General features: G+C 35.0%; 25 non-coding genes across 25 annotated transcripts; all 25 read right to left on the bottom strand.

The window, feature by feature from the left end:
* Positions 1-304: 304 nt before the first annotated feature.
* LOC125145819 lies at positions 305-445 on the bottom strand. Its single transcript, XR_007144296.1, has one exon. It is a non-coding gene; the product is annotated as a U4 spliceosomal RNA (small nuclear RNA).
* A 769-nt stretch (positions 446-1,214) lies between these two features.
* LOC113654986 lies at positions 1,215-1,358 on the bottom strand. The gene has a single exon (XR_003443610.2). It is a non-coding gene; the product is annotated as a U4 spliceosomal RNA (small nuclear RNA).
* A 765-nt stretch (positions 1,359-2,123) lies between these two features.
* On the bottom strand, positions 2,124-2,264 carry LOC113654981. The gene has a single exon (XR_003443605.1). It is a non-coding gene; the product is annotated as a U4 spliceosomal RNA (small nuclear RNA).
* Positions 2,265-3,028: 764 nt separating this feature from the next.
* On the bottom strand, positions 3,029-3,169 carry LOC125145812. Its single transcript, XR_007144289.1, has one exon. It is a non-coding gene; the product is annotated as a U4 spliceosomal RNA (small nuclear RNA).
* Positions 3,170-3,933: 764 nt separating this feature from the next.
* LOC125145811 lies at positions 3,934-4,074 on the bottom strand. The gene has a single exon (XR_007144288.1). It is a non-coding gene; the product is annotated as a U4 spliceosomal RNA (small nuclear RNA).
* Positions 4,075-4,842: 768 nt separating this feature from the next.
* Positions 4,843-4,983, bottom strand: LOC125145822. The gene has a single exon (XR_007144299.1). It is a non-coding gene; the product is annotated as a U4 spliceosomal RNA (small nuclear RNA).
* Positions 4,984-5,749: 766 nt separating this feature from the next.
* On the bottom strand, positions 5,750-5,890 carry LOC125145810. Its single transcript, XR_007144287.1, has one exon. It is a non-coding gene; the product is annotated as a U4 spliceosomal RNA (small nuclear RNA).
* A 767-nt stretch (positions 5,891-6,657) lies between these two features.
* Positions 6,658-6,798, bottom strand: LOC113654983. Its single transcript, XR_003443607.1, has one exon. It is a non-coding gene; the product is annotated as a U4 spliceosomal RNA (small nuclear RNA).
* A 764-nt stretch (positions 6,799-7,562) lies between these two features.
* Positions 7,563-7,703, bottom strand: LOC113654982. Its single transcript, XR_003443606.1, has one exon. It is a non-coding gene; the product is annotated as a U4 spliceosomal RNA (small nuclear RNA).
* A 767-nt stretch (positions 7,704-8,470) lies between these two features.
* Positions 8,471-8,611, bottom strand: LOC125145821. Its single transcript, XR_007144298.1, has one exon. It is a non-coding gene; the product is annotated as a U4 spliceosomal RNA (small nuclear RNA).
* A 771-nt stretch (positions 8,612-9,382) lies between these two features.
* LOC125145809 lies at positions 9,383-9,523 on the bottom strand. The gene has a single exon (XR_007144286.1). It is a non-coding gene; the product is annotated as a U4 spliceosomal RNA (small nuclear RNA).
* Positions 9,524-10,289: 766 nt separating this feature from the next.
* LOC125145823 lies at positions 10,290-10,430 on the bottom strand. The gene has a single exon (XR_007144300.1). It is a non-coding gene; the product is annotated as a U4 spliceosomal RNA (small nuclear RNA).
* Positions 10,431-11,195: 765 nt separating this feature from the next.
* Positions 11,196-11,336, bottom strand: LOC125145808. Its single transcript, XR_007144285.1, has one exon. It is a non-coding gene; the product is annotated as a U4 spliceosomal RNA (small nuclear RNA).
* A 767-nt stretch (positions 11,337-12,103) lies between these two features.
* On the bottom strand, positions 12,104-12,244 carry LOC125145807. Its single transcript, XR_007144284.1, has one exon. It is a non-coding gene; the product is annotated as a U4 spliceosomal RNA (small nuclear RNA).
* Positions 12,245-13,009: 765 nt separating this feature from the next.
* LOC125145806 lies at positions 13,010-13,150 on the bottom strand. Its single transcript, XR_007144283.1, has one exon. It is a non-coding gene; the product is annotated as a U4 spliceosomal RNA (small nuclear RNA).
* Positions 13,151-13,918: 768 nt separating this feature from the next.
* Positions 13,919-14,059, bottom strand: LOC125145820. Its single transcript, XR_007144297.1, has one exon. It is a non-coding gene; the product is annotated as a U4 spliceosomal RNA (small nuclear RNA).
* A 764-nt stretch (positions 14,060-14,823) lies between these two features.
* LOC125145805 lies at positions 14,824-14,964 on the bottom strand. The gene has a single exon (XR_007144282.1). It is a non-coding gene; the product is annotated as a U4 spliceosomal RNA (small nuclear RNA).
* Positions 14,965-15,730: 766 nt separating this feature from the next.
* On the bottom strand, positions 15,731-15,871 carry LOC125145804. Its single transcript, XR_007144281.1, has one exon. It is a non-coding gene; the product is annotated as a U4 spliceosomal RNA (small nuclear RNA).
* Positions 15,872-16,636: 765 nt separating this feature from the next.
* LOC113654980 lies at positions 16,637-16,777 on the bottom strand. Its single transcript, XR_003443604.1, has one exon. It is a non-coding gene; the product is annotated as a U4 spliceosomal RNA (small nuclear RNA).
* A 765-nt stretch (positions 16,778-17,542) lies between these two features.
* On the bottom strand, positions 17,543-17,683 carry LOC113654979. Its single transcript, XR_003443603.1, has one exon. It is a non-coding gene; the product is annotated as a U4 spliceosomal RNA (small nuclear RNA).
* A 765-nt stretch (positions 17,684-18,448) lies between these two features.
* Positions 18,449-18,589, bottom strand: LOC113654978. Its single transcript, XR_003443602.1, has one exon. It is a non-coding gene; the product is annotated as a U4 spliceosomal RNA (small nuclear RNA).
* Positions 18,590-19,353: 764 nt separating this feature from the next.
* LOC113654977 lies at positions 19,354-19,494 on the bottom strand. Its single transcript, XR_003443601.2, has one exon. It is a non-coding gene; the product is annotated as a U4 spliceosomal RNA (small nuclear RNA).
* A 765-nt stretch (positions 19,495-20,259) lies between these two features.
* Positions 20,260-20,400, bottom strand: LOC113654996. Its single transcript, XR_003443619.1, has one exon. It is a non-coding gene; the product is annotated as a U4 spliceosomal RNA (small nuclear RNA).
* Positions 20,401-21,162: 762 nt separating this feature from the next.
* LOC113654995 lies at positions 21,163-21,303 on the bottom strand. Its single transcript, XR_003443618.1, has one exon. It is a non-coding gene; the product is annotated as a U4 spliceosomal RNA (small nuclear RNA).
* Positions 21,304-22,064: 761 nt separating this feature from the next.
* On the bottom strand, positions 22,065-22,208 carry LOC113654994. Its single transcript, XR_003443617.2, has one exon. It is a non-coding gene; the product is annotated as a U4 spliceosomal RNA (small nuclear RNA).
* Positions 22,209-27,003: the final 4,795 nt, after the last annotated feature.

Here is a 27,003-nt window from a genome sequence, read left to right as displayed (position 1 = left end):
GGCGGGGTCCAAAAAGACAGGTAGATCCATTTGAATTAATGCTCGTAGCCATCTATCCGTAAAAAATCTAGAAAACCTGCTTGAAGGACAAAAACCTGCTTAATTGCAAGACCACTTTTAATGAAAAAGCGATTTAAACAATTTAGCTATTATTAAAAAATTGTCTACAGAAACCTTAAACAACACAAAGAAAGTCGAAGCAAAAACATTCTATAAAACAAAAATAAAACGAGACATCGGTTACAGTTAGACTAAAAAACCAACAACACAATCGTTTCTTTTCTTTTCAACATACTTTTAAAGGTCTCATAAGAGACCATCAAAAATTGCCACGGCTGACTATTTTTCAAGTCATCCAGGCGGGGTATTGGGTAAAGTTTTCAACCAGCAATGATCGCGCCTCGGAATGGCCTCATAAGCTACGATATTGCCTCTGCGCAAGAATAAAGACGACGGTTACAACCACATATGCCAACAAGCAGAAAGCAGACGATCAAGGATGGTAAGTCCAAAAACATCGCCCAAGCGCTATTATATCAATCACAGATCTAAGACAAGTACGAAAATCCTGCCAGTATTTGAGTGAAAGAACACATGGTTAAGAATTTCGCACTAACAAGATGTCAAGAAAGGTACATCAAATGGCATTAAATTAAAACACTTACCAAAAAAATGTTTTTTTTTTTGATAAAATTTCCCATTTCATATCTTAGAATTGAGGGAATATTTATTTCAAAAATCCTCTAAAACTATTTAGAACATTTGTTTGGAAGAAAACACCACAGTAATCACAGACTGAAAATAGTTTTTGAAAAGAATCAACATTTATGAAGACACGGTACTGAAAAACATAAATTACATGAACAAAGACAGTGTGAGCAAAACCCTTTCGCTGCTACAGCAGAAAAGGGGCGGGGTCCAAAAAGACAGGTAGATCCATTTGAATTAATGCTCGTAGCCATCTATCCGTAAAAAATCTAGAAAACCTGCTTGAAGCACAAAAACCTGCTTAATTGCAAGACCACTTTTAATGAAAAAGCGATTTAAACAATTTAGCTATTATTAAAAAATTGTCTACAGAAACCTTAAACAACACAAAGAAAGTCGAAGCAAAAACACTCTATAAAACAAAAATAAAACGAGACATCGGTTACAGTTAGACTAAAAAACCAACAACACAATCGTTTCTTTTCTTTTCAACATACTTTTAAAGGTCTCATAAGAGACCATCAAAAATTGCCACGGCTGACTATTGTCTTTCAAGTCATCCAGGCGGGGTATTGGGTAAAGTTTTCAACCAGCAATGATCGCGCCTCGGATTGGCCTCATAAGCTACGATATTGCCTCTGCGCAAGAATAAAGACGACGGTCACAACCACATATGCCAACAAGCAGAAAGCAGACGATCAAGGATGGTAAGTCCAAAAACATCGCCCAAGCGCTATTATATCAATCACAGATCTAAGACAAGTACGAAAATCCTGCCAGTATTTGAGTGAAAGAACACATGGTTAAGAATTTCCCACTAACAAGATGTCAAGAAAGGTACATCAAATGGCATTAAATTAAAACACTTACCAAAAAAATATTTTTTTGATAAAATTTCCAATTTCATATCTTAGAATTGAGGGAATATTTATTTCAAAACTCCTCTAAAACTATTTAGAACATTTGTTTGGAAGAAAACACCACAGTAATCACAGACTGAAAATAGTTTTTGAAAAGAATCAACATTTATGAAGACACGGTACTGAAAAACATAAATTACATGAACAAAGACAGTGTGAGCAAAACCCTTTCGCTGCTACAGCAGAAAAGGGGCGGGGTCCAAAAAGACAGGTAGATCCATTTGAATTAATGCTCGTAGCCATCTATCCGTAAAAAATCTAGAAAACCTACTTGAAGGACAAGAACCTGCTTAATTGCAAGACTACTTTTAATGAAAAAGCGATTTAAACAATTTAGCTATTATTAAAAAATTGTCTACAGAAACCATAAACAACAAAAAAAAAGTCGAAGCAAAAACATTCTATAAAACAAAAATAAAACGAGACATCGGTTCAGTTAGACGAAAATAACCAACAACACAATCGTTTCTTTTCTTTTCAACATACTTTTAAAGGTCTCATAAGAGACCATCAAAAATTGCCACGGCTGACTATTTTTCAAGTCATCCAGGCGGGGTATTGGGTAAAGTTTTCAACCAGCAATGATCGCGCCTCGGATTGGCCTCATAAGCTACGATATTGCCTCTGCGCAAGAATAAAGACGACGGTCACAACCACATATGCCAACAAGCAGAAAGCAGACGATCAAGGATGGTAAGTCCAAAAACATCGCCCAAGCGCTATTATATCAATCACAGATCTAAGACAAGTACGAAAATCCTGCCAGTATTTGAGTGAAAGAACACATGGTTAAGAATTTCCCACTAACAAGATGTCAAGAAAGGTACATCAAAAGGCATTAAATTAAAACACTTACAAAAAAAATATTTTTTTGATAAAATTTCCCATTTCATATCTTGGAATTGAGGGAATATTTATTTCAAAACTCCTCTAAAACTATTTAGAACATTTGTTTGGAAGAAAACACCACAGTAATCACAGACTGAAAATATTTTTGAAAAGAATCAACATTTATGAAGACACGGTACTGAAAAACATAAATTACATGAACAAAGACAGTGTGAGCAAAACCCTTTCGCTGCTACAGCAGAAAAGGGGCGGGGTCCAAAAAGACAGGTAGATCCATTTGAATTAATGCTCGTAGCCATCTATCCGTAAAAAATCTAGAAAACCTGCTTGAAGGACAAAAACCTGCTTAATTGCAAGACCACTTTTAATGAAAAAGCGATTTAAACAATTTAGCTATTATTAAAAAATTGTCTACAGAAACCTTAAACAACACAAAGAAAGTCGAAGCAAAAACATTCTATAAAACAAAAATAAAACGAGACATCGGTTACAGTTAGACTAAAAAACCAACAACACAATCGTTTCTTTTCTTTTCAACATACTTTTAAAGGTCTCATAAGAGACCATCAAAAATTGCCACGGCTGACTATTTTTCAAGTCATCCAGGCGGGGTATTGGGTAAAGTTTTCAACCAGCAATGATCGCGCCTCGGATTGGCCTCATAAGCTACGATATTGCCTCTGCGCAAGAATAAAGACGACGGTCACAACCACATATGCCAACAAGCAGAAAGCAGACGATCAAGGATGGTAAGTCCAAAAACATCGCCCAAGCGCTATTATATCAATCACAGATCTAAGACAAGTACGAAAATCCTGCCAGTATTTGAGTGAAAGAACACATGGTTAAGAATTTCCCACTAACAAGATGTCAAGAAAGGTACATCAAATGGCATTAAATTAAAACACTTACCAAAAGAAAATGTATAAAATTTCCCATTTCATATCTTGGAATTGAGGGAATATTTATTTCAAAACTCCTCTAAAACTATTTAGAACATTTGTTTGGAAGAAAACACCACAGTAATCACAGACTGAAAATATTTTTGAAAATAATCAACATTTATGAAGACACGGTACTGAAAAACATAAATTACATGAACAAAGACAGTGTGAGCAAAACCCTTTCGCTGCTACAGCAGAAAAGGGGCGGGGTCCAAAAAGACAGGTAGATCCATTTGAATTCACGTAATGCTCGTAGCCATCTATCCGTAAAAAATCTAGAAAACCTGCTTGAAGGACAAAAACCTGCTTAATTGCAAGACTACTTTTAATGAAAAAGCGATTTAAACAATTTAGCTATTATTAAAAAATTGTCTACAGAAACCATAAACAACACAAAAAAAGTCGAAGCAAAAACATTCTATAAAACAAAAATAAAACGAGACATCGGTTACAGTTAGACTAAAAAACCAACAACACAATCGTTTCTTTTCTTTTCAACATACTTTTAAAGGTCTCATAAGAGACCATCAAAAATTGCCACGGCTGACTATTTTTCAAGTCATCCAGGCGGGGTATTGGGTAAAGTTTTCAACCAGCAATGATCGCGCCTCGGATTGGCCTCATAAGCTACGATATTGCCTCTGCGCAAGAATAAAGACGACGGTCACAACCACATATGCCAACAAGCAGAAAGCAGACGATCAAGGATGGTAAGTCCAAAAACATCGCCCAAGCGCTATTATATCAATCACAGATCTAAGACAAGTACGAAAATCCTGCCAGTATTTGAGTGAAAGAACACATGGTTAAGAATTTCCCACTAACAAGATGTCAAGAAAGGTACATCAAATGGCATTAAATTAAAACACTTACCAAAAAAATGTTTTTTTTTTGATAAAATTTCCCATTTCATATCTTAGAATAGAGGGAATATATATTTCAAAACTCCTCTGAAACTGTTTAGAACATTTGTTTGGAAGAAAACACCACAGTAATCACAGACTGAAAATAGTTTTTGAAAAGAATCAACATTTATGAAGTCACGAAACTGAAAAACATAAATTACATGAACAAAGACAGTGTGAGCAAAACCCTTTCGCTGCTACAGCAGAAAAGGGGCGGGGTCCAAAAAGACAGGTAGATCCATTTGAATTAATGCTCGTAGCCATCTATCCGTAAAAAATCTAGAAAACCTGCTTGAAGGACAAAAACCTGCTTAATTGCAAGACCACTTTTAATGAAAAAGCGATTTAAACAATTTAGCTATTATTAAAAAATTGTCTACAGAAACCTTAAACAACACAAAGAAAGTCGAAGCAAAAACACTCTATAAAACAAAAATAAAACGAGACATCGGTTACAGTTAGACTAAAAAACCAACAACACAATCGTTTCTTTTCTTTTCAACATACTTTTAAAGGTCTCATAAGAGACCATCAAAAATTGCCACGGCTGACTATTTTTCAAGTCATCCAGGCGGGGTATTGGGTAAAGTTTTCAACCAGCAATGATCGCGCCTCGGATTGGCCTCATAAACTACGATATTGCCTCTGCGCAAGAATAAAGACGACGGTCACAACCACATATGCCAACAAGCAGAAAGCAGACGATCAAGGATGGGAAGTCCAAAAACATCGCCCAAGCGCTATTATATCAATCACAGATCTAAGACAAGTACGAAAATCCTGCCAGTATTTGAGTGAAAGAACACATGGTTAAGAATTTCCCACTAACAAGATGTCAAGAAAGGTACATCAAATGGCATTAAATTAAAACACTTACCAAAGAAATGTTTTTTTTGATAAAATTTCCCATTTCATATCTTAGAATTGAGGGAATATTTATTTCAAAACTCCTCTAAAACTATGTAGAACATTTGTTTGGAAGAAAACACCACAGTAATCACAGACTGAAAATAGTTTTTGAAAAGAATCAACATTTATGAAGACACGGTACTGAAAAACATAAATTACATGAACAAAGACAGTGTGAGCAAAACCCTTTCGCTGCTACAGCAGAAAAGGGGCGGGGTCCAAAAAGACAGGTAGATCCATTTGAATTAATGCTCGTAGCCATCTATCCGTAAAAAATCTAGAAAACCTGCTTGAAGGACAAAAACCTGCTTAATTGCAAGACCACTTTTAATGAAAAAGCGATTTAAACAATTTAGCTATTATTAAAAAATTGTCTACAGAAACCTTAAACAACACAAAGAAAGTCGAAGCAAAAACATTCTATAAAACAAAAATAAAACGAGACATCGGTTACAGTTAGACTAAAAAACCAACAACACAATCGTTTCTTTTCTTTTCAACATACTTTTAAAGGTCTCATAAGAGACCATCAAAAATTGCCACGGCTGACTATTTTTCAAGTCATCCAGGCGGGGTATTGGGTAAAGTTTTCAACCAGCAATGATCGCGCCTCGGATTGGCCTCATAAGCTACGATATTGCCTCTGCGCAAGAATAAAGACGACGGTCACAACCACATATGCCAACAAGCAGAAAGCAGACGATCAAGGATGGTAAGTCCAAAAACATCGCCCAAGCGCTATTATATCAATCACAGATCTAAGACAAGTACGAAAATCCTGCCAGTATTTGAGTGAAAGAACACATGGTTAAGAATTTCCCACTAACAAGATGTCAAGAAAGGTACATCAAATGGCATTAAATTAAAACACTTACCAAAAAATTTTTTTTTTTTGATAAAATTTCCCATTTCATATCTTAGAATTGAGGGAATATTTATTTCAAAACTCCTCTAAAACTATTTAGAACATTTGTTTGGAAGAAAACACCACAGTAATCACAGACTGAAAATAGTTTTTGAAAAGAATCAACATTTATGAAGACACGGTACTGAAAAACATAAATTACATGAACAAAGACAGTGTGAGCAAAACCCTTTCGCTGCTACAGCAGAAAAGGGGCGGGGTCCAAAAAGACAGGTAGATCCATTTGAATTAATGCTCGTAGCCATCTATCCGTAAAAAATCTAGAAAACCTACTTGAAGGACAAAAACCTGCTTAATTGCAAGACCACTTTTAATGAAAAAGCGATTTAAACAATTTAGCTATTATTAAAAAATTGTTTACAGAAACCTTAAACAACACAAAGAAAGTCGAAGCAAAAACATTCTATAAAACAAAAATAAAACGAGACATCGGTTACAGTTAGACTAAAAAACCAACAACACAATCGTTTCTTTTCTTTTCAACATACTTTTAAAGGTCTCATAAGAGACCATCAAAAATTGCCACGGCTGACTATTTTTCAAGTCATCCAGGCGGGGTATTGGGTAAAGTTTTCAACCAGCAATGATCGCGCCTCGGATTGGCCTCATAAGCTACGATATTGCCTCTGCGCAAGAATAAAGACGACGGCCACAACCACATATGCCAACAAGCAGAAAGCAGACGATCAAGGATGGTAAGTCCAAAAACATCGCCCAAGCACTATTATATCAATCACAGATCTAAGACAAGTACGAAAATCCTGCCAGTATTTGAGTGAAAGAACACATGGTTAAGAATTTCCCACTAACAAGATGTCAAGAAAGGTACATCAAAAGGCATTAAATTAAAACACTTACAAAAAAATATTTTTTTGATAAAATTTCCAATTTCATATCTTGGAATTGAGGGAATATTTATTTCAAAACTCCTCTAAAACTATTTAGAACATTTGTTTGGAAGAAAACACCACAGTAATCACGGACTGAAAATATTTTTGAAAAAGAATCAACATTTATGAAGACACGGTACTGAAAAACATAAATTACATGAACAAAGACAGTGTGAGCAAAACCCTTTCGCTGCTACTTCAGAAAAGGGGCGGGGTCCAAAAAGACAGGTAGATCCATTTGAATTAATGCTCGTAGCCATCTATCCGTAAAAAATCTAGAAAACCTGCTTGAAGGACAAAAACCTGCTTAATTGCAAGACCACTTTTAATGAAAAAGCGATTTAAACAATTTAGCTATTATTAAAAAATTGTCTACAGAAACCTTAAACAACACAAAGAAAGTCGAAGCAAAAACATTCTATAAAACAAAAATAAAACGAGACATCGGTTACAGTTAGACTAAAAAACCAACAACACAATCGTTTCTTTTCTTTTCAACATACTTTTAAAGGTCTCATAAGAGACCATCAAAAATTGCCACGGCTGACTATTTTTCAAGTCATCCAGGCGGGGTATTGGGTAAAGTTTTCAACCAGCAATGATCGCGCCTCGGATTGGCCTCATAAGCTACGATATTGCCTCTGCGCAAGAATAAAGACGACGGTCACAACCACATATGCCAACAAGCAGAAAGCAGACGATCAAGGATGGTAAGTCCAAAAACATCGCCCAAGCGCTATTATATCAATCACAGATCTAAGACAAGTACGAAAATCCTGCCAGTATTTGAGTGAAAGAACACATGGTTAAGAATTTCCCACTAACAAGATGTCAAGAAAGGTACATCAAATGGCATTAAATTAAAACACTTACCAAAAAAATGTTTTTTTTTGATAAAATTTCCCATTTCATATCTTAGAATTGAGGGAATATTTATTTCAAAACTCCTCTAAAACTATGTAGAACATTTGTTTGGAAGAAAACACCACAGTAATCACAGACTGAAAATAGTTTTTGAAAAGAATCAACATTTATGAAGACACGGTACTGAAAAACATAAATTACATGAACAAAGACAGTGTGAGCAAAACCCTTTCGCTGCTACAGCAGAAAAGGGGCGGGGTCCAAAAAGACAGGTAGATCCATTTGAATTAATGCTCGTAGCCATCTATCCGTAAAAAATCTAGAAAACCTGCTTGAAGGACAAAAACCTGCTTAATTGCAAGACTACTTTTAATGAAAAAGCGATTTAAACAATTTAGCTATTATTAAAAAATTGTCTACAGAAACCTTAAACAACACAAAGAAAGTCGAAGCAAAAACATTCTATAAAACAAAAATAAAACGAGACATCGGTTACAGTTAGACTAAAAAACCAACAACACAATCGTTTCTTCTCTTTTCAACATACTTTTAAAGGTCTCATAAGAGACCATCAAAAATTGCCACGGCTGACTATTTTTCAAGTCATCCAGGCGGGGTATTGGGTAAAGTTTTCAACCAGCAATGATCGCGCCTCGGATTGGCCTCATAAACTACGATATTGCCTCTGCGCAAGAATAAAGACGACGGTCACAACCACATATGCCAACAAGCAGAAAGCAGACGATCAAGGATGGTAATTCCAAAAACATCGCCCAAGCGCTATTATATCAATCACAGATCTAAGACAAGTACGAAAATCCTGCCAGTATTTGAGTGAAAGAACACATGGTTAAGAATTTCCCACTAACAAGATGTCAAGAAAGGTACATCAAAAGGCATTAAATTAAAACACTTACAAAAAAATATTTTTTTTTTATAAAATTTCCCATTTCATATCTTGGAATTGAGGGAATATTTATTTCAAAACTCCTCTAAAACTATTTAGAACATTTGTTTGGAAGAAAACACCACAGTAATCACGGACTGAAAATATTTTTGAAAAAGAATCAACATTTATGAAGACACGGTACTGAAAAACATAAATTACATGAACAAAGACAGTGTGAGCAAAACCCTTTCGCTGCTACAGCAGAAAAGGGGCGGGGTCCAAAAAGACAGGTAGATCCATTTGAATTCACGTAATGCTCGTAGCCATCTATCCGTAAAAAATCTAGAAAACCTGCTTGAAGGACAAAAACCTGCTTAATTGCAAGACTACTTTTAATGAAAAAGCGATTTAAACAATTTAGCTATTATTAAAAAATTGTCTACAGAAACCATAAACAACACAAAAAAAGTCGAAGAAAAAACATTCTATAAAACAAAAATAAAACGAGACATCGGTTACAGTTAGACTTTAAAACCAACAACACAATCGTTTCTTTTCTTTTCAACATACTTTTAAAGGTCTCATAAGAGACCATCAAAAATTGCCACGGCTGACTATTTTTCAAGTCATCCAGGCGGGGTATTGGGTAAAGTTTTCAACCAGCAATGATCGCGCCTCGGATTGGCCTCATAAGCTACGATATTGCCTCTGCGCAAGAATAAAGACGACGGTCACAACCACATATGCCAACAAGCAGAAAGCAGACGATCAAGGATGGTAAGTCCAAAAACATCGCCCAAGCGCTATTATATCAATCACAGATCTAAGACAAGTACGAAAATCCTGCCAGTATTTGAGTGAAAGAACACATGGTTAAGAATTTCCCACTAACAAGATGTCAAGAAAGGTACATCAAATGGCATTAAATTAAAACACTTACCAAAGAAATGTTTTTTTTGATAAAATTTCCCATTTCATATCTTAGAATTGAGGGAATATTTATTTCAAAACTCTTCTAAAACTATGTAGAACATTTGTTTGGAAGAAAACACCACAGTAATCACAGACTGAAAATAGTTTTTGAAAAGAATCAACATTTATGAAGACACGGTACTGAAAAACATAAATTACATGAACAAAGACAGTGTGAGCAAAACCCTTTCGCTGCTACAGCAGAAAAGGGGCGGGGTCCAAAAAGACAGGTAGATCCATTTGAATTAATGCTCGTAGCCATCTATCCGTAAAAAATCTAGAAAACCTGCTTGAAGGACAAAAACCTGCTTAATTGCAAGACCACTTTTAATGAAAAAGCGATTTAAACAATTTAGCTATTATTAAAAAATTGTCTACAGAAACCATAAACAACACAAAAAAAGTCGAAGCAAAAACATTCTATAAAACAAAAATAAAACGAGACATCGGTTACAGTTAGACTAAAAAACCAACAACACAATCGTTTCTTTTCTTTTCAACATACTTTTAAAGGTCTCATAAGAGACCATCAAAAATTGCCACGGCTGACTATTTTTCAAGTCATCCAGGCGGGGTATTGGGTAAAGTTTTCAACCAGCAATGATCGCGCCTCGGATTGGCCTCATAAGCTACGATATTGCCTCTGCGCAAGAAGAAAGACGACGGTCACAACCACATATGCCAACAAGCAGAAAGCAGACGATCAAGGATGGTAAGTCCAAAAACATCGCCCAAGCGCTATTATATCAATCACAGATCTAAGACAAGTACGAAAATCCTGCCAGTATTTGAGTGAAAGAACACATGGTTAAGAATTTCCCACTAACAAGATGTCAAGAAAGGTACATCAAAAGGCATTAAATTAAAACACTTACAAAAAAAATATTTTTTTGATAAAATTTCCAATTTCATATCTTGGAATTGAGGGAATATTTATTTCAAAACTCCTCTAAAACTATTTAGAACATTTGTTTGGAAGAAAACACCACAGTAATCACGGACTGAAAATATTTTTGAAAAAGAATCAACATTTATGAAGACACGGTACTGAAAAACATAAATTACATGAACAAAGACAGTGTGAGCAAAACCCTTTCGCTGCTACAGCAGAAAAGGGGCGGGGTCCAAAAAGACAGGTAGATCCATTTGAATTAATGCTCGTAGCCATCTATCCGTAAAAAATCTAGAAAACCTGCTTGAAGGACAAAAACCTGCTTAATTGCAAGACCACTTTTAATGAAAAAGCGATTTAAACAATTTAGCTATTATTAAAAAATTGTCTACAGAAACCTTAAACAACACAAAGAACGTCGAAGCAAAACCATTCTATAAAACAAAAATAAAACGAGACATCGGTTACAGTTAGACTAAAAAACCAACAACACAATCGTTTCTTTTCTTTTCAACATACTTTTAAAGGTCTCATAAGAGACCATCAAAAATTGCCACGGCTGACTATTTTTCAAGTCATCCAGGCGGGGTATTGGGTAAAGTTTTCAACCAGCAATGATCGCGCCTCGGATTGGCCTCATAAGCTACGATATTGCCTCTGCGCAAGAATAAAGACGACGGTCACAACCACATATGCCAACAAGCAGAAAGCAGACGATCAAGGATGGTAAGTCCAAAAACATCGCCCAAGCGCTATTATATCAATCACAGATCTAAGACAAGTACGAAAATCCTGCCAGTATTTGAGTGAAAGAACACATGGTTAAGAATTTCCCACTAACAAGATGTCAAGAAAGGTACATCAAATGGCATTAAATTAAAACACTTACCAAAAAAATGTTTTTTTTTGATAAAATTTCCCATTTCATATCTTAGAATTGAGGGAATATTTATTTCAAAACTCCTCTAAAACTATTTAGAACATTTGTTTGGAAGAAAACACCACAGTAATCACAGACTGAAAATAGTTTTTGAAAAGAATCAACATTTATGAAGACACGGTACTGAAAAACATAAATTACATGAACAAAGACAGTGTGAGCAAAACCCTTTCGCTGCTACAGCAGAAAAGGGGCGGGGTCCAAAAAGACAGGTAGATCCATTTGAATTAATGCTCGTAGCCATCTATCCGTAAAAAATCTAGAAAACCTGCTTGAAGGACAAAAACCTGCTTAATTGCAAGACTACTTTTAATGAAAAAGCGATTTAAACAATTTAGCTATTATTAAAAAATTGTCTACAGAAACCATAAACAACACAAAAAAAGTCGAAGCAAAAACATTCTATAAAACAAAAATAAAACGAGACATCGGTTACAGTTAGACTAAAAAACCAACAACACAATTGTTTCTTTTCTTTTCAACATACTTTTAAAGGTCTCATAAGAGACCATCAAAAATTGCCACGGCTGACTATTTTTCAAGTCATCCAGGCGGGGTATTGGGTAAAGTTTTCAACCAGCAATGATCGCGCCTCGGATTGGCCTCATAAGCTACGATATTGCCTCTGCGCAAGAATAAAGACGACGGTCACAACCACATATGCCAACAAGCAGAAAGCAGACGATCAAGGATGGTAAGTCCAAAAACATCGCCCAAGCGCTATTATATCAATCACAGATCTAAGACAAGTACGAAAATCCTGCCAGTATTTGAGTGAAAGAACACATGGTTAAGAATTTCCCACTAACAAGAGGTCAAGAAAGGTACATCAAAAGGCATTAAATTAAAACACTTACAAAAAAAATATTTTTTTGATGAAATTTCCAATTTCATATCTTGGAATTGAGGGAATATTTATTTCAAAACTCCTCTAAAACTATTTAGAACATTTGTTTGGAAGAAAACACCACAGTAATCACGGACTGAAAATATTTTTGAAAAAGAATCAACATTTATGAAGACACGGTACTGAAAAACATAAATTACATGAACAAAGACAGTGTGAGCAAAACCCTTTCGCTGCTACTTCAGAAAAGGGGCGGGGTCCAAAAAGACAGGTAGATCCATTTGAATTAATGCTCGTAGCCATCTATCCGTAAAAAATCTAGAAAACCTGCTTGAAGGACAAAAACCTGCTTAATTGCAAGACTACTTTTAATGAAAAAGCGATTTAAACAATTTAGCTATTATTAAAAAATTGTCTACAGAAACCATAAACAACACAAAAAAAGTCGAAGCAAAAACATTCTATAAAACAAAAATAAAACGAGACATCGGTTACAGTTAGACTTTAAAACCAACAACACAATCGTTTCTTTTCTTTTCAACATACTTTTAAAGGTCTCATAAGAGACCATCAAAAATTGCCACGGCTGACTATTTTTCAAGTCATCCAGGCGGGGTATTGGGTAAAGTTTTCAACCAGCAATGATCGCGCCTCGGATTGGCCTCATAAGCTACGATATTGCCTCTGCGCAAGAATAAAGACGACGGTCACAACCACATATGCCAACAAGCAGAAAGCAGACGATCAAGGATGGTAAGTCCAAAAACATCGCCCAAGCGCTATTATATCAATCACAGATCTAAGACAAGTACGAAAATCCTGCCAGTATTTGAGTGAAAGAACACATGGTTAAGAATTTCCCACTAACAAGATGTCAAGAAAGGTACATCAAATGGCATTAAATTAAAACACTTACCAAAAAAATGTTTTTTTTGATAAAATTTCCCATTTCATATCTTAGAATTGAGGGAATATTTAATTCAAAACTCCTCTAAAACTATTTAGAACATTTGTTTGGAAGAAAACACCACAGTAATCACGGACTGAAAATATTTTTGAAAAAGAATCAACATTTATGAAGACACGGTACTGAAAAACATAAATTACATGAACAAAGACAGTGTGAGCAAAACCCTTTCGCTGCTACAGCAGAAAAGGGGCGGGGTCCAAGAAGACAGGTAGATCCATTTGAATTAATGCTCGTAGCCATCTATCCGTAAAAAATCTAGAAAACCTACTTGAAGGACAAAAACCTGCTTAATTGCAAGACTACTTTTAACGAAAAAGCGATTTTAAACAATTTAGCTATTATTAAAAAAATGTCTACAGAAACCATAAACAACACAAAAAAAAGTCGAAGCAAAACCATTCTATAAAACAAAAATAAAACGAGACATCGGTTACAGTTAGACTAAAAAAACAACAACACAATCGTTTCTTTTCTTTGCAACATACTTTTAAAGGTCTCATAAGAGACCATCAAAAATTGCCACGGCTGACCATTTTTCAAGTCATCCAGGCGGGGTATTGGGTAAAGTTTTCAACCAGCAATGATCGCGCCTCGGATTGGCCTCATAAGCTACGATATTGCCTCTGCGCAAGAATAAAGACGACGGTCACAACCACATATGCCAACAAGCAGAAAGCAGACGATCAAGGATGGTAAGTCCAAAAACATCGCCCAAGCGCTATTATATCAATCACAGATCTAAGACAAGTACGAAAATCCTGCCAGTATTTGAGTGAAAGAACACATGGTTAAGAATTTCCCACTAACAAGATGTCAAGAAAGGTACATCAAAAGGCATTAAATTAAAACACTTACAAAAAAAATATTTTTTTGATAAAATTTCCCATTTCATATCTTGGAATTGAGGGAATATTTATTTCAAAACTCCTCTAAAACTATTTAGAACATTTGTTTGGAAGAAAACACCACAGTAATCACAGACTGAAAATATTTTTGAAAAGAATCAACATTTATGAAGACACGGTACTGAAAAACATAAATTACATGAACAAAGACAGTGTGAGCAAAACCCTTTCGCTGCTACTTCAGAAAAGGGGCGGGGTCCAAAAAGACAGGTAGATCCATTTGAATTAATGCTCGTAGCCATCTATCCGTAAAAAATCTAGAAAACCTGCTTGAAGGACAAAAACCTGCTTAATTGCAAGACCACTTTTAATGAAAAAGCGATTTAAACAATTTAGCTATTATTAAAAAATTGTCTACAGAAACCTTAAACAACACAAAAAAAGTCGAAGCAAAAACATTCTATAAAACAAAAATAAAACGAGACATCGGTTACAGTTAGACTAAAAAACCAACAACACAATCGTTTCTTTTCTTTTCAACATACTTTTAAAGGTCTCATAAGAGACCATCAAAAATTGCCACGGCTGACTATTTTTCAAGTCATCCAGGCGGGGTATTGGGTAAAGTTTTCAACCAGCAATGATCGCGCCTCGGATTGGCCTCATAAGCTACGATATTGCCTCTGCGCAAGAATAAAGACGACGGTCACAACCACATATGCCAACAAGCAGAAAGCAGACGATCAAGGATGGTAAGTCCAAAAACATCGCCCAAGCGCTATTATATCAATCACAGATCTAAGACAAGTACGAAAATCCTGCCAGTATTTGAGTGAAAGAACACATGGTTAAGAATTTCCCACTAACAAGATGTCAAGAAAGGTACATCAAATGGCATTAAATTAAAACACTTACCAAAAAAATGTTTTTTTTTGATAAAATTTCCCATTTCATATCTTAGAATTGAGGGAATATTTATTTCAAAACTCCTCTAAAACTATTTAGAACATTTGTTTGGAAGAAAACACCACAGTAATCACAGACTGAAAATAGTTTTTGAAAAGAATCAACATTTATGAAGACACGGTACTGAAAAACATAAATTACATGAACAAAGACAGTGTGAGCAAAACCCTTTCGCTGCTACAGCAGAAAAGGGGCGGGGTCCAAAAAGACAGGTAGATCCATTTGAATTAATGCTCGTAGCCATCTATCCGTAAAAAATCTAGAAAACCTACTTGAAGGACAAAAACCTGCTTAATTGCAAGACTACTTTTAATGAAAAAGCGATTTAAACAATTTAGCTATTATTAAAAAATTGTCTACAGAAACCATAAACAACACAAAAAAGTCGAAGAAAAAACATTCTATAAATCAAAAATAAAACGAGACATCGGTTACAGTTAGACTTTAAAACCAACAACACAATCGTTTCTTTTCTTTTCAACATACTTTTAAAGGTCTCATAAGAGACCATCAAAAATTGCCACGGCTGACTATTTTTCAAGTCATCCAGGCGGGGTATTGGGTAAAGTTTTCAACCAGCAATGATCGCGCCTCGGATTGGCCTCATAAGCTACGATATTGCCTCTGCGCAAGAATAAAGACGACGGTCACAACCACATATGCCAACAAGCAGAAAGCAGACGATCAAGGATGGTAAGTCCAAAAACATCGCCCAAGCGCTATTATATCAATCACAGATCTAAGACAAGTACGAAAATCCTGCCAGTATTTGAGTGAAAGAACACATGGTTAAGAATTTCCCACTAACAAGATGTCAAGAAAGGTACATCAAATGGCATTAAATTAAAACACTTACCAAAAAAAGTTTTTTTTTGATAAAATTTGCCATTTCATATCTTGGAATTGAGTGAATATTTATTTCAAAACTCCTCTAAAACTATTTAGAACATTTGTTTGGAAGAAAACACCACAGTAATCACAGACTGAAAATATTTTTGAAAAGAATCAACATTTATGAAGACACGGTACTGAAAAACATAAATTACATGAACAAAGACAGTGTGAGCAAAACCCTTTCGCTGCTACAGCAGAAAAGGGGCGGGGTCCAAAAAGACAGGTAGATCCATTTGAATTAATGCTCGTAGCCATCTATCCGTAAAAAATCTAGAAAACCTGCTTGAAGGACAAAACCCTGCTTAATTGCAAGACTACTTTTAATGAAAAAGCGATTTAAACAATTTAGCTATTATTAAAAAAATGTCTACAGAAACCATAAACAACACAAAAAAAGTCGAAGCAAAAACATTCTATAAAACAAAAATAAAACGAGACATCGGTTACAGTTAGACTAAAAAACCAACAACACAATCGTTTCTTTTCTTTTCAACATACTTTTAAAGGTCTCATAAGAGACCATCAAAAATTGCCACGGCTGACTATTTTTCAAGTCATCCAGGCGGGGTATTGGGTAAAGTTTTCAACCAGCAATGATCGCGCCTCGGATTGGCCTCATAAGCTACGATATTGCCTCTGCGCAAGAATAAAGACGACGGTCACAACCACATATGCCAACAAGCAGAAAGCAGACGATCAAGGATGGTAAGTCCAAAAACATCGCCCAAGCGCTATTATATCAATCACAGATCTAAGACAAGTACGAAAATCCTGCCAGTATTTGAGTGAAAGAACACATGGTTAAGAATTTCCCACTAACAAGATGTCAAGAAAGGTACATCAAAAGGCATTAAATTAAAACACTTACCAAAAAAAATATTTTTTTGATAAAATTTCCCATTTCATATCTTGGAATTGAGGGAATATTTATTTCAAAACTCCTCTAAAACTATTTAGAACATTTGTTTGGAAGAAAACACCACAGTAATCACAGACTGAAAATATTTTTGAAAAGAATCAACATTTATGAAGACACGGTACTGAAAAACATAAATTACATGAACAAAGACAGTGTGAGCAAAACCCTTTCGCTGCTACAGCAGAAAAGGGGCGGGGTCCAAAAAGACAGGTAGATCCATTTGAATTAATGCTCGTAGCCATCTATCCGTAAAAAATCTAGAAAACCTGCTTGAAGGACAAAAACCTGCTTAATTGCAAGACTACTTTTAATGAAAAAGCGATTTAAACAATTTAGCTATTATTAAAAAAATGTCTACAGAAACCATAAACAACACAAAAAAAGTCGAAGCAAAAACATTCTATAAAACAAAAATAAAACGAGACATCGGTTACAGTTAGACTAAAAAACCAACAACACAATCGTTTCTTTTCTTTTCAACATACTTTTAAAGGTCTCATAAGAGACCATCAAAAATTGCCACGGCTGACTATTTTTCAAGTCATCCAGGCGGGGTATTGGGTAAAGTTTTCAACCAGCAATGATCGCGCCTCGGATTGGCCTCATAAGCTACGATATTGCCTCTGCGCAAGAATAAAGACGACGGTCACAACCACATATGCCAACAAGCAGAAAGCAGACGATCAAGGATGGTAAGTCCAAAAACATCGCCCAAGCGCTATTATATCAATCACAGATCTAAGACAAGTACGAAAATCCTGCCAGTATTTGAGTGAAAGAACACATGGTTAAGAATTTCCCACTAACAAGATGTCAAGAAAGGTACATCAAAAGGCATTAAATTAAAACACTTACAAAAAAAATATTTTTTGATAAAATTTCCCATTTCATATCTTGGAATTGAGGGAATATTTATTTCAAAACTCCTCTAAAACTATTTAGAACATTTGTTTGGAAGAAAACACCACAGTAATCACAGACTGAAAATATTTTTGAAAAGAATCAACATTTATGAAGACACGGTACTGAAAAACATAAATTACATGAACAAAGACAGGTGAGCAAAACCCTTTCGCTGCTACAGCAGAAAAGGGGCGGGGTCCAAGAAGACAGGTAGATCCATTTGAATTAATGCTCGTAGCCATCTATCCGTAAAAAAATCTAGAAAACCTACTTGAAGGACAAAAACCTGCTTAATTGCAAGACTACTTTTAACGAAAAAGCGATTTTAAACAATTTAGCTATTATTAAAAAAATGTCTACAGAAACCATAAACAACACAAAAAAAAGTCGAAGCAAAACCATTCTATAAAACAAAAATAAAACGAGACATCGGTTACAGTTAGACTAAAAAAACAACAACACAATCGTTTCTTTTCTTTTCAACATACTTTTAAAGGTCTCATAAGAGACCATCAAAAATTGCCACGGCTGACTATTTTTCAAGTCATCCAGGCGGGGTATTGGGTAAAGTTTTCAACCAGCAATGATCGCGCCTCGGATTGGCCTCATAAGCTACGATATTGCCTCTGCGCAAGAATAAAGACGACGGTCACAACCACATATGCCAACAAGCAGAAAGCAGACGATCAAGGATGGTAAGTCCAAAAACATCGCCCAAGCGCTATTATATCAATCACAGATCTAAGACAAGTACGAAAATCCTGCCAGTATTTGAGTGAAAGAACACATGGTTAAGAATTTCCCACTAACAAGATGTCAAGAAAGGTACATCAAATGGCATTAAATTAAAACACTTACAAAAAAAATATTTTTTTGATAAAATTTCCAATTTCATATCTTGGAATTGAGGGAATATTTATTTCAAAACTCCTCTAAAACTATTTAGAACATTTGTTTGGAAGAAAACACCACAGTAATCACAGACTGAAAATATTTTTGAAAAGAATCAACATTTATGAAGACACGGTACTGAAAAACATAAATTACATGAACAAAGACAGTGTGAGCAAAACCCTTTCGCTGCTACAGCAGAAAAGGGGCGGGGTCCAAAAAGACAGGTAGATCCATTTGAATTAATGCTCGTAGCCATCTATCCGTAAAAAATCTAGAAAACCTGCTTGAAGGACAAAAACCTGCTTAATTGCAAGACCACTTTTAATGAAAAAGCGATTTAAACAATTTAGCTATTATTAAAAAATTGTCTACAGAAACCATAAACAACACAAAGAAAGTCGAAGCAAAAACATTCTATAAAACAAAAATAAAACGAGACATCGGTTACAGTTAGACTAAAAAACCAACAACACAATCGTTTCTTTTCTTTTCAACATACTTTTAAAGGTCTCATAAGAGACCATCAAAAATTGCCACGGCTGACCATTTTTCAAGTCATCCAGGCGGGGTATTGGGTAAAGTTTTCAACCAGCAATGATCGCGCCTCGGATTGGCCTCATAAGCTACGATATTGCCTCTGCGCAAGAATAAAGACGACGGTCACAACCACATATGCCAACAAGCAGAAAGCAGACGATCAAGGATGGTAAGTCCAAAAACATCGCCCAAGCGCTATTATATCAATCACAGATCTAAGACAAGTACGAAAATCCTGCCAGTATTTGAGTGAAAGAACACATGGTTAAGAATTTCCCACTAACAAGATGTCAAGAAAGGTACATCAAATGGCATTAAATTAAAACACTTACCAAAAAAAAGGTTTTTTTTGATAAAATTTGCCATTTCATATCTTGGAATTGAGTGAATATTTATTTCAAAACTCCTCTAAAACTATTTAGAACATTTGTTTGGAAGAAAACACCACAGTAATCACAGACTGAAAATATTTTTGAAAAGAATCAACATTTATGAAGACACGGTACTGAAAAACATAAATTACATGAACAAAGACAGTGTGAGCAAAACCCTTTCGCTGCTACAGCAGAAAAGGGGCGGGGTCCAAAAAGACAGGTAGATCCATTTGAATTAATGCTCGTAGCCATCTATCCGTAAAAAATCTAGAAAACCTGCTTGAAGGACAAAAACCTGCTTAATTGCAAGACTACTTTTAATGAAAAAGCGATTTAAACAATTTAGCTATTATTAAAAATTGTCTACAGAAACCATAAACAACACAAAAAAAGTCGAAGCAAAAACATTCTATAAAACAAAAATAAAACGAGACATCGGTTACAGTTAGACTAAAAAACCAACAACACAATCGTTTCTTTTCTTTTCAACATACTTTTAAAGGTCTCATAAGAGACCATCAAAAATTGCCACGGCTGACTATTTTTCAAGTCATCCAGGCGGGGTATTGGGTAAAGTTTTCAACCAGCAATGATCGCGCCTCGGATTGGCCTCATAAGCTACGATATTGCCTCTGCGCAAGAATAAAGACGACGGTCACAACCACATATGCCAACAAGCAGAAAGCAGACGATCAAGGATGGTAAGTCCAAAAACATCGCCCAAGCGCTATTATATCAATCACAGATCTAAGACAAGTACGAAAATCCTGCCAGTATTTGAGTGAAAGAACACATGGTTAAGAATTTCCCACTAACAAGATGTCAAGAAAGGTACATCAAAGGCATTAAATTAAAACACTTACCAAAAAAATATTTTTTTTGATAAAATTTCCCATTTCATATCTTGGAATTGAGTGAATATTTATTTCAAAACTCCTCTAAAACTATTTAGAACATTTGTTTGGAAGAAAACACCACAGTAATCACAGACTGAAAATATTTTCGAAAAGAATCAACATTTATGAAGACACGGTACTGAAAAACATAAATTACATGAACAAAGACAGTGTGAGCAAAACCCTTTCGCTGCTACAGCAGAAAAGGGGCGGGGTCCAAAAAGACAGGTAGATCCATTTGAATTAATGCTCGTAGCCATCTATCCGTAAAAAATCTAGAAAACCTGCTTGAAGGACAAAAACCTGCTTAATTGCAAGACTACTTTTAATGAAAAAGCGATTTAAACAATTTAGCTATTATTAAAAAAATGTCTACAGAAACCATAAACAACACAAAAAAGTCGAAGCAAAAACATTCTATAAAACAAAATAACACGAGACATCGGCTAAAGTTAGACTAAAAAACCAACAACACAATCGTTTCTTTTCTTTTCAACATACTTTTAAAGGTCTCATAAGAGACCATCAAAAATTGCCACGGCTGACTATTTTTCAAGTCATCCAGGCGGGGTATTGGGTAAAGTTTTCAACCAGCAATGATCGCGCCTCGGATTGGCCTCATAAGCTACGATATTGCCTCTGCGCAAGAATAAAGACGACGGTCACAACCACATATGCCAACAAGCAGAAAGCAGACGATCAAGGATGGTAAGTCCAAAAACATCGCCCAACGCTATTATATCAATCACAGATCTAAGACAAGTACGAAAATCCTGCCAGTATTTGAGTGAAAGAACACATGGTTAAGAATTTCCCACTAACAAGATGTCAAGAAAGGTACATCAAAAGGCATTAAATTAAAACACTTACAAAAAAAATATTTTTTGATAAAATTTCCAATTTCATATCTTGGAATTGAGGGAATATTTATTTCAAAACTCCTCTAAAACTATTTAGAACATTTGTTTGGAAGAAAACACCACAGTAATCACAGACTGAAAATATTTTTGAAAAGAATCAACATTTATGAAGACACGGTACTGAAAAACATAAATTACATGAACAAAGACAGTGTGAGCAAAACCCTTTCGCTGCTACAGCAGAAAAGGGGCGGGGTCCAAAAAGACAGGTAGATCCATTTGAATTTACGTAATGCTCGTAGCCATCTATTCGTAAAAAATCTAGAAAACCTGCTTGAAGGACAAAAACCTGCTTAATTGCAAGACTGCTTTTAATGAAAAGCGATTTAAACAATTTAGCTATTATTAAAACATTGTCTACAGAAACCATAAACAACACTAAAAATGTCGAAGCAAAACATTCATATAAACAAAAATAAAACGAGACATCGGTTCAGTTAGACAAAAAATACCAACAACACAATCGTTTCTTTCTTTCAACATACGTTAAAGTCTCATAAGAGACCATCAAAAATGCCACGGCTGACTATGTTTCAAGTCATCCAGAGCGGGGTGGTATGGGGTTAAGTTTTCAACCAGCAATGATCGCGCCTCGGATTGGCTCATAAGCTTCGCCCATTGCCTCTGCGCAAGAATAAGACGACGGTCACAACACAAATATGCAAACAAGCAGAAAGCAGACGATCAAGGATGGTAAGTCCAAAAACATCGCCCAAGCGCTATTTTATCAATCACAGATTAAGACAAGTACGAAAATCCTGCCAGTATTTGAGTGAAAGAACACATGGTTAAGAATTTGACACTAACAAGCTGTCAAGAAAGGTACATCAAAAGGCATTAAATTAAAACACTTACAAAAAAAATATTTTTTTGATAAAATTTCCCATTTCATATCTTGGAATTGAGGGAATATTTATTTCAAAACTCCTCTAAAACTATTTAGAACATTTGTTTGGAAGAAAACACCACAGTAATCACAGACTGAAAATATTTTTGAAAAGAATCAACATTTATGAAGACACGGTACTGAAAAACATAAATTACATGAACAAAGACAGTGTGAGCAAAACCCTTTCGCTGCTACAGCAGAAAAGGGGCGGGGTCCAAAAAGACAGGTAGATCCATTTGAATTAATGCTCGTAGCCATCTATCCGTAAAAAATCTAGAAAACCTGCTTGAAGGACAAAAACCTGCTTAATTGCAAGACCACTTTTAATGAAAAAGCGATTTAAACAATTTAGCTATTATTAAAAAATTGTCTACAGAAACCATAAACAACACTAAAAATGTCGAAGCAAAAACTTTCTATAACACTTAAAAGAGGTGACTGACGCTGCTCCACACAGCAACAGAGAAGGCTCGTCTGAGAGAAAAAATATTTCACTGCATCACTATTTTTGTTGAATAGATTTTTGTACCTTATGGGTTCAGGAGGTAGTTTATAACTTTCGGAGTTTGATCGGGAGATTATTTCATTACGCTGCATTATTGACGTCTGCAGTCGGGTGCTCTTATGTTCGCTCTGTTAGCTCGGTAATAGGCTGTTGACAGAGTTAACGGTCGTTTAAAAAAGTTAAACAATGCTTGTGTAGTTGTGTCGAACTGTATGCACTTGTGGGAGTTATATGGTACGTTTAAGTTACTCTGTCTTTTGCAGACAGCAAGATGTAGGCTATAGGCTAATTAACCTTAGCATAGCTTCCCGTCACTCATTAACTTAGTTGAAACTCCTCACATGGATTTGGGCAACCAAATAGAAAAGAGTGTGGCTGCTGCTGATCCATCTGTTGGTCCTCCACCAGCAAAAAAAAAAAAAAAAAAACTTGCTCAATTTCTGTCTGGAAGCATTTATCTTCTTCCAAGTGAAATTTGGTTAAGTTATGGTTAACATAAAACATAAAAAAAATTTAAGAACATAAAAAAATAAAAGCATAAAACATAAAAAAAATCATTTGTGTCTTTTTTTTTTCAGACAGTTGAATAGCATTGCTGTATCTTTTAGTATTATATATAATACAATTTTTGTTCTGCCACATCTCCCAGTCTATGGTTGATAAAGTTTAGTTCTTGGAATTCTGTGCATTAGAAAGAAGTTCTTTCAGAAGAAGAACAGTTCTTTGAAGTATTATTTGTTTTTATTCTGTCTGTTCAGCCTCCAACATCCTCCAACAAGGACGGGTGGTGGTGGGGTTCATAATGTTCACAATGGTATTTTATTAGTTGTTGGTTTAACCATGAATGAGGTAATGGCTCTTATGTTATTTTCTTTTCAATGACGTTCCTTGTTACATGTTCAAAAACATCAACCAATATTGCATGTCCATAATTATTATAATGAATATAATTAAAGAATACTATAACGTAAATTGTAACGCAAAAAAAGTGTAACGCAAAAAAACTGGATTTTTACACCTATTTTAAATTTTACTCGAATACAAATACCGGCTGCTTTGCACACCCCTACTCAGGCGTCATCGGGCATCAAGGCAGGATACACTCTAGACGGAGTGCCAACGGACGAACGGACGGAGTGCCAACCCATCGCAGGGCACAAACACACACTCTCATTCACTCACGCAATCACACACTACGGACAATTTTTTCCAGAGATGCCAATCAACATACCATGCATGTCTTTGGACCGGGGAGGAAACCCCTGAGGCACAGTGATAACATGCATACTCCGCACACACAAGGCGGAGACGGGAATCGGACCCCCAACCCTGGAGGTGTGAGGCAAACGTGCTAACCATTAAGCCACCGTGCCCCCCTGCAGCAAAGTTGACATGGTTTGCTAAGGTTGGAGTGATCTCAACCTTACTGAAACCTTAGGGATGAATTGGAATATTGACTGTACCAAGACTTCTCACCTGACATCTTGCAACTTAGAATTATATTTACAAGACAATTGTAAATACTAATTGCAACGTAGAAGTATATTTACAAGACAACTTTTAATGAAAAAACGATTTTAAAAAACTTAGCAATTATAAAGAATTGAGTACAGGATCCCTTACACTTACAAAAAACAATATGGGGTGATTAAATACGTGATTTTGATATCTTGAAATTGAAAAAAATTCCTCTAAAACGATTCTGAAAATTTGTTAGGAAAACAGTTTTGAAATAAAACAGAATTTTCAGGCTTCAAATGCTAGATTAACAACGTTGAGATTAACGACACAGATCAGTCAGCAATTATTTGAACAATCCCCCAAAAACAGTAAGAGACGAAAAGTGCGTATTCTCTTCACGCATGCGCAGGACTCGATCATGTCAATTTAAAGGATTCATATTTCACATATTTCACAATCTCACATTACGGAACAAAACCGGGTATGTATCAATTTTGAGATTTAACTGGGTTGGAAACGAAGGAACATCCATTCCCACACTCATATACAAAAACCTAGTTGTAAACCAACAACACAATCACAGCCTAAAATTATCTTTATCAAAAAAAAAAGGTAGTTTGCAAATAGATATCTACTGCTGATTGGACGATACCTCTGTCACTCAAGATATACACGCAGTATAGCAGTCTGCTGCTGCAGCTGAACGTCAACTCGTGTGTTTATGAATGTATAAAAATGTATTGTCCTTTCTGTGGATTAAAATGTAAAATTTTTGCAGTTTATGTGGGAAAAGTCTGAAGATTTTAAAAGAGACAAGGCAGAAAACTAACTGCAGTTAATCCAGCAGAGAGTTCTGAAAGCTTTCATATAACTCTTCTAATTTTAATAATGGGAAAAATAAGATTTAAGGGCCAAATTTGTATTAAGTCAGAAGAAAAGATAAATGCATTTTACTGTAGAATTACGATATTTCTTCTCCAAGTCACAATGCCTGTAATATAATTTATCCGGTAAGCAGTGTTTTATTGTGAAATCTTTGATAATTTCTCTTCAACATCACAATACCGGGCAATATAATTGTGCTAGAAGGTACTATTTAATACATTATGAAATATATTTAAAAATATTAGTTAATCAAATATCAGCATATTAAGAATTACAGCATATGAATTTTCTTCCTTTCTTGTTTGACAAAAGAAATTGTTATTTTCTTATAGTTAACATAAACGCAGAACTCCACACATGCAAAAAAAAAAATACAATTATACACAATTCTACTTCCTGTATAGTTTCAATGACAGATCATATTACATAAATTTATATTTAAAACTCCTTTGTGCGAGCTATTGTGCAACAAAATTATACCATTGTAAATACAAATACATAGACAATTAGGCAAGACAATAAAAAAAACTGTCTAAAAAGACTATCCACCACAAATTAATCCCCCTTACTCAGCCCCTCTCCCTTTCACGCTCTGAGTACCACAGAAATATTGATGCCACAGGTTTGCATATATACTTTGGGAAATATCTATGCTATTAAAGTTTATTTAGCAAATAAAAAATGTGTTGATACAGTAACTTGCAACTCAGTAAATCAGATTTGCAAAATGTAAGCTAGCACTATTTCATTGACACTTTATGAGGCTAGAAGCTATTATGCTCTTTCTTCAGTCCTCTCTGCTAGCCAGTTTTCTGTTATTTTACTGAAGTATAGTACTGGTCAAACGTTTAGACACATTACTATTTTTTATGTTTTTGAAAGAAGTCCCTTATGCTCATCAAGCCTGCATTTGATCAAAAATACAGGACAATATAGTTTGTGAAATATTTTTGTGAATTATCATTATTATTATTATTATTATTATTATTATTATTATTATTTCTGATTTATTATACTTTAAAATATAATTTATTTCTGTTATGCAAAGCTTAATTTTCATTAACCATTTCACCAGTCTTCAGTGTCACATGATACTTCAGAAATCATTTAAATATACTGATTTCTCATCAGTTTTAGAGCTCATAATTTTTATAACCTGTAATCATTTTGTTAGGATGATTTGCTTAATAAAAGTTCAATTTGAAAATGTATTAATATTTCACAATATTACTGTTTTTATTTATGATGTTAAAATACATCAGGCTTAAATAAGCAAAAACATAAAAAATAAATAAAAAAAAATAAATAAATAAAAAAAAATAAACTATTGTATATACTAGGGTATATACGGTGGCCGAGAAGTACAAAACACAATAACAAATCCGAAAACAAATTAACAAATCCGAAAACAAATTAACAAATCAAAAAACACATCAACAAATCCGAAAACACAACGACAATTCAGACAACCCGGAAACGGTAGGTATCGTTTGTAATTGGAAACTTACCGATATACAGGTATGGAATCTTATGTGTAACGTGTAAAGTTCTCAGTTTAAATATAAGAAATAACAGAATTAATCCACAGTAATCCATTCCATCCAACCATTCCAACTTTTCCCTGCGGCAGACTGTTGAACGTCATGTATACCTTGAGTGACAGGTGTCTTGTCCAATGATCGCTAAGTGTT

This window comes from Tachysurus fulvidraco, chromosome 10, assembly GCF_022655615.1.
Source record: "Tachysurus fulvidraco isolate hzauxx_2018 chromosome 10, HZAU_PFXX_2.0, whole genome shotgun sequence".
Classification (NCBI taxonomy): domain Eukaryota; kingdom Metazoa; phylum Chordata; class Actinopteri; order Siluriformes; family Bagridae; genus Tachysurus; species Tachysurus fulvidraco.
This window is presented reverse-complemented; position numbering and strand designations above follow the sequence as displayed.